A 10812-nucleotide genomic window follows, 5' to 3' on the forward strand; every position below is an offset into this window, starting at 1 on the left:
AAATTCACGTGCCATGGCTTGGGCCAAGGCCTTGTCTTTCTTCTAAAAGATGCCTTTCTAGTGCCAGGCCTTTCCCATTTCCTGTTCACCCTCCTCTGCCTGGGAACAGGAAGTGCCAAAGCTTGTGTAGGTCCAAGAACAGGGGGTCATGGCCACTGTCCTGGCAAGAGAAGGACCACGATGGGACCAGCTGGGCACTAGCATGGGGAGGAGAGCCCCTTGTGGTTTCTCTGTTTTCGTTTCCCCTGTTACACATAGGCTAGTGAGTACAGATTCCAACCACCTGTTTCTCTTGTGATAACGTCTGATCTTTGGGTTTGTTTTTTGGGAGAGATGAAATGAAGCAGATGCAAAGACCTAAATCTGTCAGACTTTTTGGGCCTAATTAGATTTTGAGAAAGGAGTGCTTCGTATGGCTGAGTCCAGCAGGCTTATTATCTGTACTAGTGTATTATTCTATGCACATCTTCTCTAATACCCTTACAAGGAAGGATATTTGGTGAAGATCAGGATTTAGGTGTTTTTGGGTCTCCTAGCCATACGTATAACCTCATAACAGTGCCAGAATTCTACCATTACTTTAAGATTTAGTAAATGGAATCAAGGAGATGGTTAATCGCTTCAGGAAGAGGAGTTGTTCTAACATGAGAGTTTGGGAGGTAGCCGGATGCACCTAACTAGACAATTCCCCACTTCAGTTGACTTGACTTTGTTTTGATTAGTGGGAGGACATTTTGGAAAGTACATAAGTAATACATAGATACACTCTCATAGTAAAGTCAGAGTAAAAAGTGAAAATTTGCCTTTGTTACAACCTCCCCCCCCCCCGCCCCCGCTTCCTTTAGAAGCTGAGGTGAGCTGGATTAGTATGCATCCTTCCAGGCCACTGTATTCTGTGCCTTTGTAAATCTTCACATATGTGTTAATATAGTACATAGGTTTTTGGGTTTTGTTTGTTCTACCTAAATAGGATCATCTCTTCTTCCATTTGTGATAACTTGTGACCATTTTCAAGGAACTAGTGTCAGAGACAAAATGCTGTTGCTAAATGTAGGGTAAGGGGGAGAGGGGGAGGTGACACCTTGGGTTAACATGTCTTTGGGGAATTAATAACTTAAATTTGTATAGCTCTTTACAATTTTTAAAGAAGCCCTTTCAGCTTTTTCCAAAAGTGGAATTAAAGGCATTTTTGTAATTGTCATGTGATGCCAAATAGCTTTCCAGAAGTACTGAACCATGTTACATGGCTATCAGCGGCATGAACATGTCCTGGGATCTTCATTTTTAGTTAGCTTATTTGCTTAATAGGTATATAATCGTAGCTTTAGTTTACTTTTCTTTGTTGGCAAAACCGTGTATTTTCCCATGAAATAAGATGACATTGTTTTTTTCTCTATGCTTTATTTTTTCTTTCTTGTCCAGTTAAAATGTGGCCCTGGCATTTTCTCATTAGCTCTTTCTGAATTGTACCATCTTCTGGGATAGAAATAAAAGGTGCATTTCTCCCTCTGAAATTCGGAGCCTCTGGGCAAGTGAGGGTGATTTGACTTAGATGGAATTAGAGAGCAATGTGCCCTCCAGAACAGAGCAATAGTGTTGCAGATTTGCTGGTGGGCATTAGCAAGCAGTAGTCATTATTGGTGGTCTGTCTAAAGGAGGAACTCTTCCTAAGTACTACAGAGAAGCCAGGACTGCTGTGCCAGCCCCCAGGAGAGTGAGGGAGGACTCTGGGTCTGGTTGGTCAACTCCTAGGAGCCAGTAGCCAGTCGCAGTCCTGAGGGCAGAGTGGTGGGGGCAGGGGTGGGGCAGGTTGAAGGTGGTCTCTGTGGATGCCTCCTCTTCTGTCCAGGGCCTGGGAAGGAGGCCTGGACCAGCCCTGCCCAGATCACTGACAGGTGTTTTGGGCTCTTGGGTTTGGTTTCCTGGGTTTGACTGGTGTCCTACCCTGAGGTAGTCTTTCTTCTCTGTAGAGCTGTGTGGTCTGAGACTAAGGTTGGACTGCTGGGGTGGGAGAAGATGCCACGGACCCACTTTGGTTCTGCAACCCTTTTAGATTTCCTAGTCTAGAGAGAGGCTGCCAGCCTAACTGCTGGAGTTCTACACTGGGGCTTGGGGTCCTTTGCCTCCTGGATGAAGAGCTCACCAAGTGGACTGGCTAGCTGGCTAAGGACCCTAGTGCCTCTAGGTCAGGGGTTTCTAAATTTGCTGTGTACCACGGACTCCTCTGGCAGTCTGGTGAAGCCTAGGGACCCCTTCTCAGATTTTTTCCCCAACATTGTATTAAGAAAATGTGCAAACATACAGAAAAGTTGTATTTTACAATTGTGAACACCTATTTACCCACCGCCTAATTTCTACCGTTAACATTTTACTATGCTTGCCTTATCACATATTTTTCCACCCGCCCATCCATCAGCTTGTTTTTAAATACATAAAATAAGTTTACGAAGAACCAATTATATTGAAATACAATGATCAGAATATTTTTTAAAATTTATGATGTGGAGGTACATGTGCTTCTATATTAATGCATTAAAGAAGCAGGTCTAATAACTACCCTACTTTAAGAGTAATGGTGAGCTTAAAATGCCTTTTGAGATATCTGCCATAGCTGTCATGTAAGGGGAAAATGTCTGCAGTTTCTATTGGTGTCAAGACACAGGTACTGCTGACACTGCCGTGGCTTGATGTCTACCCTCATGATTGAAAGACATGTTCAATTGCAGTTAAAGGGTAGTAAGATAAATAGGTAACGTTTTCCATCCAGCTTCACAGACCTCCTCCTCTGGATACTCTGGTCCATTTAATAAGCCTTGTGCAGCCAGTCTTCATGACTGCTCTGTTTGTGGAGGAGGAAACAACTTGCCCGAGACCACGGGGCTCGTTGAAGGCAGAGCCATTGTCCCAACAGCAGGTTTTTGGATCTCCGGGTCTAATGTTTTCTCCACAAAACCTGCATTACAGACTGGGTGAGGCATAGGTGACAGCCCCGGGTGGGTGGGTGGTTTTTACACTTCGCTGGGCAGAGTCACGGGTGGAGCTCAGCCCCTGGGGAGTTCCCTGGCCCCTCCCGCTAAAGGCTCTGAGGCTCTAGCCCTGCTGGGGCCTGGGCATCTGCTGTTTTGCCGAGCCCTGTGAGATCCTAGTGATGAGATCAGAGTGTGTTCATCAGATTACACTTGTCAGTGGGAGCCCTCAGCACAGACTTGGAGTCTTGATGACTTATAAGTTGTTTCAGGAGACAAATTTAACTTAATGCTCTGGTAGAAATATCTCTGTTGAAATCTTCTATGAATATACACTCAAAAATAAAGGCTTAGTCCGATTCTTTTTTAGGAATTTTGCTGTGAAGGAGAGCAAAGGATTGAGGTGGAACTAAAAGCGAAGGGGGAGACAGGGAGGGTTTGTCTTTATTCTGGATTTTTACTGTGGGACAGTTTCCAGCTGCTGGTATTGCCGATGAGAACTGCATGGTAGAGAAGCTGAAACTGGTTGCAGGAGAGAGAGGGGTCATTACAGTAGCAAAGTCCTCAAATACCCCAGAGGAGATGGGATCAAGACGTGTTAAATGACTTACAGGGATCACCAACTTAGGAGTGGTGGGGCTCGCACTGACCCCAGTCATTCTGAGACTCCCTGTCGCACCAAGTACATTTCAGTCCTGTCCTTGGGAGCAGCAATAACCATAAGAATCGCCCGGGGAGGAAGCAGAGGAACACACCAGAGGAAACGTGTTTCCATGTGGAATTACAGCTGTCCTGACTGCCTGCTCCTGCTACACTCAGGGCAGGGGTGCGGGAGGTCGTGGGTTCATGGACGGTGAGAAATAGATGAGGCTCTATTGCATTGGCTGATGAACTAAAACCCCCAGGAAGTCCAGTTCCCGAAGTGGTTGACTGTTTTGAATCTGTGACCCAGCATTGGCCTATTTATTTGAACTGAGCTTGGCTTCCAGTCAACGTGAGTTCCACAGGGTTACATCATCTGCTCTTCATATGCAGATTGCTACCCTCTTTCGTCAGTGCCAAGGAGCACGTGGCTTTGTGATTTTGCTTCTACAAACTCTCTTATCACAGCACTTGCATGTCAGAGCCCAGGTGTTAAACAAATCAATCAGTGAATAAACCTTGGCTTCAAAAAAGTAAATAAATAGAGGCTTAGTCACTCTACCCCAGACACTTCCAATATGCAGGCTGATGGGCAGAGGCAGGGTGATCAGGAATCAACCTTCCTTCCCTCCCTCCCTCCCTTCCCTTACTCTTCCTCTCTCCCAACCCATCCTCCTGGCTCTCTCCCTCCTCCTCCCCGTCCCTCTCCTCCTCCCCACCTTATCTCGTGGATGACCACCTACTTCATATAGGCCCTGTGGTACAAAGAGTGGTAAAGCCCTTTCCTGCCCTCAGCCTTATAGGAACAGAAAAGGTATGTATCCAACTGTAATTCCCTAAATCGTACAGATGCTGTCCTTTGGGAATTTAGAGGAGAGGGATCCAGGAGGCCTTCGTGAAGGAGACAGACAGACGCTTGTAAGCTGAACCTTGAAGCCATGGGGGAGCGAGGGAAAGCCGGCCTGGGCAAAGGCTCGGAGGTTGGAAAATGAAGGATGTGATAAAGGCATGTTAGTCAATTCGGCTGAGGCTGAGTGTGCGTAGTGGGGCGTGTGAGGCCGGAAAGGCAGGAGGGGACAGTGATTGCAATAAAGAATGAGAATCTACGGAGGAATTGTGTACCAGGAACCATGGGAAGCCACAGCCACTCCCAGTGTATTATATGAGCATTTCCCATTCCTTCTCGTTTCATTAGCACTACAGTCCTGTGCACTTGAGAGTGGAGAGGAGGGGATGGACGTGATTCACCAGGGTTGTGGGGAAACCTCTGCAGGGAGCAGGAGGAAGAACGAGATGAGATTTGCTCTGAGATGGACGGGTTCGAGTAGTCGCTGCCTCGTGGGTTTGGTTGACTTGAATTTGAATGTTTATCCTTTTTAGTGCCCAGTGGACCAGCATTGGACTCTTGACTCTTTTTAAGTGTTTGATACCTCAGTAGAGTTTTTCCCCCGGGTCAGATTTGGAGAACTAAGTAATGAGTAGCAGCCCATCAATTAAGATGGGTCAGCTGAGGGAGCAGCTGATGGACTCGGAAAGGCTTCCCACAGAGAGGAGCTTCCTTTTTCCCCGTTGACTGTTTTGAAATGACATGAATAATGCATCTGCTACTTCTTAAATGGACCAGGAATGTCTGTTAATGAAATGTGTTTATCATAGCAGGACTGCTGGAGCAAAAGGAAAAGTAGAGAATAAATTGCTTTGTGGGGCCCTTTGTGAAACCCTTTCCACGCCATGCCTTTCCCACTCCTGTCCCTCCGGGCCATCCAGGATTCTTAGGACTCTGAGGGAAGGCCCTCTTCCTCTTGGGACGACTCCTTTTGTGCCTTAGGACAGATTCAGACGACCTACCTCCAGGCCTTGCGTGAGCCCTCCTCTCCTGTGGGGTGGGAACTAGAACCGCGTTCATGTGTATGAGTAACATCTGAACCTCTACTCCAAGAACCGTATTATTTTATGGGATTTGTGTTTTCTTTATGTTTATTTTGCTTCCTTCAATTTTTTGGAGAACGTTTTTTGACTTTGTTAGCCTCTCAGGTTAAGGGGAAGTCTTTAGTACTAGGGGGAGGCCTTGCTCGGGCTGGAGGGGAAGGGAGGAACCTGTGTGTCTTTGGAGGCTGCAGTGTGACCAAGTGCCACCTCCAAGCCGCTGCCGGCTGCTCTCCTGCAGCCACCCCCCCTCAGCAAACAGTTTCCGTCTTAGAAGCTCCCTCATCCCCTGGAGAATGGGAGTTTTTCTTGATCGAGGGCGGGATTTTGTAGTTCTCCTGCCTCTAAAGACTCACCCCCATTGCACCATACTTCCTCCCTCATGATCTATACAGTTCATAGAATGAGAGAATGGTATGAGGAGAAGATTGGAATCACAGGTAAGAGGGTCTGTTCTCCCCCAAGTAGAGCCCCCAGCACATTTCTCTGGGGAGAGGGAGGGCTCTGTCTGTCTGTCTGTCTCTCAGTTCAAGACACTTGAGGATCCACCATGGTTTTTACTAGAGATTGTCCAAGTACCCAGAGCAGTCCTAGATGGCCCCAGGAGTGGGTCCAAACCACACCGAAAAATAGACTTAACATGATGGCGAGTCTTAAGAGCAAATGAGATGATGTAAAAAGAAAAAGGCCCTTTATAAATTCATTTTATAATTTCCCATCACTTCACTGCAGGTACCTTAAACCATCCAACTAGACAAAGGCTTGTGACCCAGATGACAATGGTTCACTCACCGCCAGTCTCTTTCTTTCAGGTGGACCCACTCTCATCATAATGAAGTGTGAGGTGGACTCCTTCATGGGGGGAGAGGGAAGGGGCCTGGTGGTGGGGCAGGGAGGGGCCTTTGACTGTTCTGAAGACTAGCCATTGCCCCCAACCCAGAGAGTGGAGTTGAAATGCACCCAGTCAGTTCTTGGCATGCCAGGGTGGTGCTCTCGGCCCCGGCGGCAGAGGGAGCCCCTGCAGAAGGCGCCCCTTCTCTTGACTGACCCCTCACGCTCCCGCGGCGTCGTGAGAGAGGCCGTTTCCCTCCGAGGAGCACTAGACAACCAGGCAGGAAGATGACGTTCTGCAGGGCCCAGCAGTGGCTTCCCTCCACAGTGGCATTGCGGATGTGAGAGCCACACACTGAATGTCCAGAAGAAGCCACAGGCTCTAGAGGACAGAGCCCCGAGCGGATGGCCTGGAGACGTAGTACCGGTCTCAGCTTCTCAGGTGACCTCAGACCTTGTTCTATCAGGCGTGAAATGGGCTTGACACTTATCTCTTTGGCCGAACTCACAGAGTGAGTCCCTCGAGTTGGTGTGGAAACTGTAAAGCACTGTGCTTATGGTGACAGTGGAGATGATTTCTTGGGCTGGGGGGCTTGATCACCTGGATTTCAAATTCTAGCCCAGATGCTCATGAGTGGTGCACTCATGGACACATCTAACCTTAGGGAAAAATAAGGATGATAATAGTGCCAACCACATGGGGTTGTTGAGATGATGACTTGAGTCCGTGCAAGTCAGGCACTGAGAACCGTGCTTGGCTAGCGGTAAGTGCTGATGAGTATTCGCTCCGGCGATGGTGCTGAAGATCATTCGGACAGGGTGCCTTGGGGCTCTAAGAGTTGAGATGGGGCTAGGTAGAAACTGGCAAAAATCACTCAAAAGCAGCAGGCGATTTTCTCTCAAGGGGAGAATTCATCTTGGTTTTGGAAACATCGCTGACTTGGACTTTTAATAACGCGAAAGTAAAGAGCAAAGGCCCCTTCTCTCGCTCTGGGTAAAATGGGTGTTGGGCCTGAACTTGTGGGGGTGGTGAGCCGGCCCCAGCCCCGTGGAGGTAGATCACAGATACTTGTGTTTTCACCTTGTGAGAAGTATCTTTCACGTTGTTTTGACCATGACATGAAGGAATATACTCCACAATGTCATATGCACACACTCATACTTCAAACGAAACTCGCACAGAATTACGCCTGCCCTTACTTCCTTAAACATGCTCTGATATTTTTTATCCTTCTCTCTTTTTTTTCTCTTGATATGCTGGTTTTAACCCAGGCAGTTGATCTCATGACCCACCACTGGGTGTGGACCTCGTCTAAGAAGCTGTGCCGTGAGGGCCCCCGCAGGAGGGGTCCGGCCCCGGCCCTGAGAGCAGCTCTTTCCCCTCTGGTCATCCCTCCTGTGGTCTCTAAAGCTTCAGGATAGTTCTGTCAGAAACTGCAGCCTGGTCTTGGCTGGGCCGTGGGAGGTTCGGGGGGCGCTGCCCACACTGGAGGGCAAATAAGAGCAGAGCCCCTTCTCTAAAGCCAGAGTGGCAGTTATGACAAGCCACAGAGAGCGGGGAACCTGGCATTTCAGCCTCTCCAGCAGCACACAGTCAGTGCTCAGTGAAGGTCTGAGGAATCAAGAACGGGGGGAGTGCCCTGGACAGGGGCTACTCGTAGGCTCTGCTCCACCTGCAAAATGAAGACCTGGTCTCTGGGGGATCCCTCAGCGAACAAACAGGAACTCCCTTTGGGGAGTGGAGAGACCCAACGTGGCACCATCATATGTGCTATTTGTGCAAGGCGGGGGGGCCCCGTGGGGGCGATGCTTTCCGACCTCAAGCTCATCTCTAGGACAGACCTCGAGAACCCTGAAAGGCCGCCTTCCCTCATGGGCTCAGGTTGGTGGGCATCTTCATAGGTGTGATGTCACTCAATTGAGGCTGCGTCCTCTCTGAGTGTTGGAGAGCTTTGTGAGGGGAGGGCTGGGGAAGAGGCTGGCAGGAGAGTGAGGAAAGGGAGGTCTGGTGACAGTTCCCAAGGCTTTCCTCCAGGATGACATCAGCTTCTAAAGTCCCAGTTATGACTGGGACAGGGTGGCAGCTCCAAACTCATTCCCTGTTTAAAAAAATCAGGCCAGGGGCCAGCCTGGTGGCGTAGTGGTTAAGTTTGCGCACTCCAGCTGCCTGGGATTTGTGGGTTTGGATCCTGGGTGTTGACCTACGTGACGCTCATCAAGCCATGCTGTGGCGGTGTCCCATATATAAAATAGAGAAAGATGGGCATGGATGTTAGCTCAGAGCTAACCTTCCTCAGTAAAGAGAGGAAGGTTGGCAATGGATGTTAGCTCAGGGCCGATCTTCCTCACAAAAAAGAAAATAAAATCAGGCCTGGGTTTGTTCAGTCACTCAACAAATATGTACTGAACTATTATATGGCAAGCATAGTGGTGGGCATGGGACACAGAGATGTCCAAAGGCGAGGTCCTTGCCCTCCGGGAGCTTAAGACATCTGGTCTTAGTGGGGGACACATTCAATAAGTAAACAAGAAGATATCCTGGAGTGACAAGTGCTCTAAGGGAATAAGGAGGGGTAATGGGATAGAAAGTGAGTGGGGTGGAGGCCACTTTTGATGAGTGGGAATAAGAACAGGCATTTATGAGGAAATGGCATTGGAATTGAAATTGATGAAAAGATCTGTGAAACAAAGATCTGTGCTTCCCAAATGACATTTTGAGAGCAAAATATAGATTTCCAGGCCCCGTCCTAGACTTAGTGAAGGAAAATACTAGGGGCAGTGCCCAGGAATGTGCATTTGTCTTCCAAATGATTCTTGTGTGCCCTAAAACTGGAACCCCGCCCCAGGCTTTTCTGTTTAGAGATCACATCTGGTGAACTTCAGGGTCCCTCCAACTCCCAGGGCCTGTGGTTCAGGGAAGGGAATTTCTCATGCGTGAGGGCCAGGGCAGGAGAGGAGCAGGACTGCTTCTGGTCGGAGGGCAAGATGCAAGAAATGAGCATGCACGGCTCCTCGACACACCGGGGGAGCTCACCCAGGGCCCTGCCTCCCTGCAGCTGTGATCTTGGAGCTGCCCTCCTTCATCCCTGCTCCCGCTCCCTCGAATTTAATTTCACGTGTTGTTATTACCGGACCAAATGTGAGTCCCCTTCTTGGTAAGTTACTCAAACTACACCAGAAGTAGCTATCACACAAAGCAGAAATTTTATTTGCAGCATATAGTAAAGAAAAAGGAGACCATAGGGAATGATTTCACAAAGCCATGGCTCCCTGAGCCTGAGGAGGTGGGTACCTTTATTTGGGGTAGGGAATGAATATTCAAAGGGGAAGTTTCATCATCGCATGTAGAGGTGGGCATAAGCTTGTGTGTGTGGTTTGAAATCATGCTTTTACATACATGGCATGATCTAAAAATGGCTGCTTTGCCCCTCTCAGAGGAGGAGAATTTATATATTAAAGGAGGGCAGGATATTTTAGAACAACTGTCTGCCTGTTTGTGCAGATATCACTCTTGTGGTTTCTTTCTGTGTGGGTCTGGGCCTGTTCAGAGAGGTTGTCACTCAGAGCTTCTTCCTGGAATATAGCTGGCATAAGCTCAAGACCCCAAAGCGTTAGAGAAAGGAACTTCTGCTCCTTTCAACAAGACAAGAGGATTAGGTCCAACAAGACAAGAAAAAAAAGGTTAGCGTTTAGACAGGACAAGAGAAGCAGTCCATGGCTGGTGACGCTGTGAGCGGGGTGGTCTTAGCAGCCTAGATAAGGTCCATCTCTTGCTTTGGGAACATGTCAGGCAGTTGGTGCCCGCCCTCTCTCCAGGCATATTTTGTGATCCTAGGTCGCCCATGGCCCCTGCCCCACCTGTCCTAGGTGTGGTGCAGAGTCCTTCATGCTGTGGGCACTGGGACTGGCTTGGCAATTGACTCCCTGTGAGAGTGGGGTTTTACACCTGCAGTGGCGGCTGCAGTAGGACACCCATGTAATCACAGCGGACGGGGAGCCAGGGACCGGACAAGTCTTTAGTCTGTCCCAGCCCGGGGGGCTGAGGCCAGGAGCAGGCTTCCCCCAGGGAGCTACGAAAATCCAGAAACCTGTTGTGTTTACCTACAAACGCTCTTTATCCATTCATCACCTCCACTTCCCATGCTGTAGGTCCTGCCTGCCCTGGCCTCAGTTTCCCCTTCTATTCAATAGGAGGCCCCCTTAGGATTTCTTTGGGAGTAGAGAAAGCAGGGTTTGCTTTTAAAGGAGCGGTTGGGTTCCTGCGCTCTGCTTGGGCAGCGCCGGGTCGCAGGTTCGGATCCTGGCGCGCACAGACACACCACTTGTCAGGCCATGCTGTAGCAGCATCCCATATAAAGTGGAGGAAGATGGGCACAGATGTTAGCCGAGGGCCAATCTTCCTCAGCAAAAAGAGGAGGATTGACAACGGATGTTAGCTTAGCTCAGG

The sequence above is a fragment of the Ceratotherium simum genome, chromosome 16, assembly GCF_057802395.1.
Source record: "Ceratotherium simum simum isolate JZ-2026a chromosome 16, ASM5780239v1, whole genome shotgun sequence".
Lineage (NCBI taxonomy): Eukaryota > Metazoa > Chordata > Mammalia > Perissodactyla > Rhinocerotidae > Ceratotherium > Ceratotherium simum.